We start from the raw sequence: 4,759 nt of genomic DNA on the forward strand, positions 1-4,759 counted from the left end.
TGTTACAGGTGTCATTTAGAGGGTGCTACCATGTTACAGGTGGCATTTAGAGGGTGCTACCGTGTTACAGCTTGTCATTTAGAGGGTGCTACCGTGTTACAGGTGGCATTTAGAGGGTGCTACCATGTTACAGGTGGCATTTAGAGGGTGCTACTGTTTTAAAGCTTGTACAGGTGTCATTGCTACTCAGAGGGAGTCATAATTATTTGAGAGTAGTGTGTGGGGTGGCAGCAGTGGGATATAGTGGTCAAAATTCTTACAAATCTGAAATCTTGTTTGAGGAACAATGCCTTTTAAGACAAACTCACAGAAGGTCATTCACGGTGAGATCTATTATGGGTGACTGGTGTGTGGTGCTACTCCCCTGGGTATAGAGTGGCTGCAGTCCCTTGTCATCCCCCTCAGTGTGTTCCTGTACCAGTTAGTTTACTGGAGCAGAACACATTGTTTTCTGCAGGGGGGAGGCTCAGAGGCTGCCTTACACAGTTAGCTGCAGTTRAAAAACATCCACATGATGACTTATTCAAACTGTCAAGGACAATTTGTGTAGGAATATCGGCAGGGAGGGTGAGAGAACATCATGTGATTCAGCAGAACTTGTAGGACGACCTGTAAACTTGGTTTTGTTTATTCTCATTCTAAAAGGATACTCTAAAGCAGAGTTTCCCAAACTCGGTCCTGGGCCTCCCCCCGGGTGCGTTTTGGTGTTTGCCCTAGCTCTACACAGCTGATGCCAGGTGGTGCCAGGATCGAGTTTGGGAAACTGCTCTAATGTCCAGACAATTTAATGTTTTCCGATTGATACCTGATAGACACTGTTAACCCTTTCATATCTATTGCCCCGCTGCTGGTAGAGTATGAGCCACGTTAAAGCAGACTGTGTTCATTGTAATAAATTATTTATAAGGTCATAGGAACATACTTTAAAAGTTGTTTATATATAATTAGCTTACTAACATGTACAAATGTGAGAGTAATGATGACAAAATGATTAATCGAACTATTTACTAATCCATTATAAATGCTTTACTAGAAGGTGGGATTATATAGTGCTGCCCTTTTTCCTCCCTCCCGGCTGAGTGTGTTTGAGACACCAGGCCAGATCCACTGCAGTAAGAAGGGGGTGGTTCTGACCAGGCCAGATCCACTGTAGTAAGAAGGGGGTGGTTCTGACCAGGCCAGATCCACTGTAGTAAGAAGGGGGTGGTTCTGACCAGGCCAGATCCACTGCAGTAAGAAGGGGGTGGTTCTGACCAGGCCAGATCCACCTGCGTAGAATGGGTTCTGACCAGGCCAGATCGCTCTAGTAAGAAGGGGGTGTTCTGACCAGGCCAGATCCGCTGTAGTAAGAAGGGTGTTCTGACCAGCCAGATCCCTGTAGTAAAAGGGGGTGGTTCTACCAGCCAGATCCTCTGCAATAAGAAGGGTGGTTCTGACCAAGGCAGAGGAGTCTGTCGACCCATGACAGGGAGAAGCCCTGTACCAGTACCTCAGCTCTGTCCAGGCCTGGGAGCTTCCAGGACCACGTTGACTGGTAGGTGGACCCATTCCAAAAGGCTTGACGTCTTATCACACTAATGGGGTGCCCTAGTTTGCTGGCAAGCTCATACATCCATCTTGAATACTTAATTTAGTCTTAAGCATTACAGTAATTGTAATAGAGAAGTTGTGCTCTGTATTGACCTCCATGAAGGTATCAGTGTTTCGTGATGTAGTCAGGGCACTGGTCTGTCTCTCTGTAGGTTCCAGGAACACCTACACGCCTTCTGGGAGGGAAGCTTCTGTGCCGGGACCCCTTCGACCAGGAAGTCACAGCACATATTCATAGATGACAACATCCGGCAGAATGATGAGGACATCGTCGCCCATCCAAAGGTATGTTTTTTTTGCCTCGGTTCATGTTCTTTTGGATGGTTTGTGCATACTCATATGAATGTGGATTTATACCATTGCAGATCCAGTATGTTTTAAATATCCTCACGTGGTGTTTCTGTTCTGGGTCCATGTCTGATTCTGAAGGTGTTCCCTGGACTGAGACGGCTCAGAGACCTGGATATAGCCTTCACCTCAGAGCTGTATGACCTATGTCTGGTCCAGAACGACCGTTCAGAGCCATCTCAGACCTTGTGTATTTCAGCCAGCTATGACAGGAACCTCCAGCAGGGGSCAGGCTAGAGTGGTTTGTCTGCAGCCTAGAGCTCCAGGGTGAGGGCTTGGGTTGGGTGAACTCAGTGGGTCTGCAGGTTAAAGGTAACTCCTGTAGTTGCTCAAAGTTCAGTGTTCTCAGGGTGTGTGACACTGACAACCATTATATTACAAATGTTAAAGACGCTGTTTTTAAAATAAAAATATGTAAAAACTAGGTCATCAATGTAAAGGCATTGTTTACGTATACCAAATTCTGTTAAGAATATACAGGTCATATACACTGTTTCTAGTATCACAACGAGAGAGTTACGTSGTTGAACAGTGAAACTCTGTTATAACTTCACACCTGCTCTTATRTAAAGACATGTTTCAGTTAGAACCACAGTTAGTCTCCTACTGTTTGACTATTTATAATGGCAATACAATGGATACGCTTGAAACCGCTAAGCCCTAGTTTAATTTGGGTGTATTTGGTTTGTGGGTTTGTTTGCACTGGAATTGACTTGACTTTCTTTGGAAGCGCTCTTATGTGGAAACACTTTTCCCAATGATATATCCAGGGAATGTTTTTCACACTTTTTGTGGATGGTTGTGTTGGAGATTTATAATACTTATTTTTAAGCTTGAAGGGAGTTTGCCATTTGACTACTGCAAATTCGAGACACCTTTTCTAAGTAACCCATCACAATGGCCGGTGGGTAATTGTGGAAGATGAGGCACAATCAGGCCTTTTGACTGCAGTACATAACTGAGACTGTTCAATTCTAAGAAACAGACGAATGGGCTGTGGTTGCTAAGGCAGCACTCTGTTGTTGCTAAGGCAGCACTCATGTTTGATAGGAGACACATTCAGGCTTGTATCTGGATGTACTTTGAGTGTTCTTGTATGTCATTGTCTCAAGGCAGATAGTGTAACTAATCGTCTGCGTTGACTGTCAGTCTGGGGGATGAGGGTTGCGTAGGATTGACGCCACCTGACGTAAGACAATGCTTGTATGTTTCATGGTGAACGTTCTAAACTATCGGCTTGTACTCATGTGGAGTTCAATAAAGCTGAGTGGAAGAAAATGTATTTTTTTTGTGGTTGTTGCCACAGACCCACTGTGTATGGGAATTTACTGACCAAATATTGATTAGTTAGGGTTTTACTGTCACCTAAAAGCACTATCGATTTCCCCTCAGGCCTTTTGGATACAGTTAAGTTGTGAACAAGTGATTGATTATTAGCCTACAGGGTGAAGACTAATGATGGATCAAGGGGAACTAATCAATCAGGGATCATCAGCAGTGCAGGGTGTGAGGTTACGTTTAAGTGTGATTATTGCTATTATTGAAGTTTTATTATTAGGGAGTTACTAACAGTGATAATTCAACTTCAACAGAGTGGCTGCGGTTCTGGATTTTCTGGAACCCAGGCGTTTTGGAGTAAAGATACAGAGATTTCTGCACGTGTGCAAGATCCGCTGCGCGCGCTTCCCCTCCCCGCGCTTCCCCTCCCCGCGCTTCCAGCTGCTGCTCTGTGATCACTCACCGCACGACTCCGCTGCCGCTTGTTCAAGCAAACGGAGTTCTTTGTCTTTTGTAACAGAAAGCAAACATAAGCACGGCGTAACAGGCAGTCTAGCGTTTTCATGTTCTATTTTTCAGGAGGTTGCGTTAGCCTACTAGATGTACACAGCATATCAACAAGCAAGACACGGGCACGCAGTCAATAGCGATGTAATGTGCAAACATTGGGAAGCAGAGTTCACAGGATGTGTACAGATTCTGGGCGGGGTGAAACCCCTCGCCTCATCCTTTTTGGTAAAGCGTATAGTAAAAAGAGAACACGTGCAGAATGTGACTTGGATCCTTAGCTTTGAGATAGAAGTTCTGGGAGGGGCGGGGGCGAATACGCCGTATTCGTAGCCTCGGACATAATTTAATGCAGGGTGTAGGGTCACAAGTGCACTTATTAAAATTGCCATGATGTTGACTTCAGGGACTTGGAGAGAAAAAAACAGCTTGACGAGCATTCCGTATGGAAAATAGTTAGGCACGTTAGTAATGACATTGTATTAAATAGTTAATACACTACATGTGACAGGACACTTGCAATCTGAAACGACCTTCTAGTGGAGTTGACCGTGTGGTTACTGGACAGTATACTGTGGTCCTATCTCTGCAGTGCAGACTGACCAGCCTGGGCACATCCAATCAACACCTCTGATCTCCAGCACAATGTGTACAGAGTTGGTTAATCTGATATACTGGCCATAGTTGTTGCCTGATTGCAGAAGCAGACGCTGTGTCCTCTCATTACAAGCCAAACGAGGCGGCACAGTGTGTGCAGTCGGAAGACTCTTCTCTCACTGTACACCAGATAGTGTCTSTTCAGTGTGTAATGGTCTGTACATAATACCAAGTAATATTTCACTCTGACTTCCAGGTATAGGTCTCTAGGGGAATAATTGGATTTTTGTTGTAGTCTGTGTCAGATTTACTTTATATATGAAGCCTCAATGGCTTGATTGTCTCTAATCGCACACATTAACATGTTTTACCTTCCACAGATAGAAACAAATGTTTTTTCTTTTATGATGTTTATTTTGGGCACACATCAACATGTCAG

The sequence above is a fragment of the Salvelinus sp. IW2-2015 genome, unplaced genomic scaffold (genome assembly GCF_002910315.2).
Source record: "Salvelinus sp. IW2-2015 unplaced genomic scaffold, ASM291031v2 Un_scaffold2554, whole genome shotgun sequence".
NCBI classification, from domain to species: domain Eukaryota; kingdom Metazoa; phylum Chordata; class Actinopteri; order Salmoniformes; family Salmonidae; genus Salvelinus; species Salvelinus sp. IW2-2015.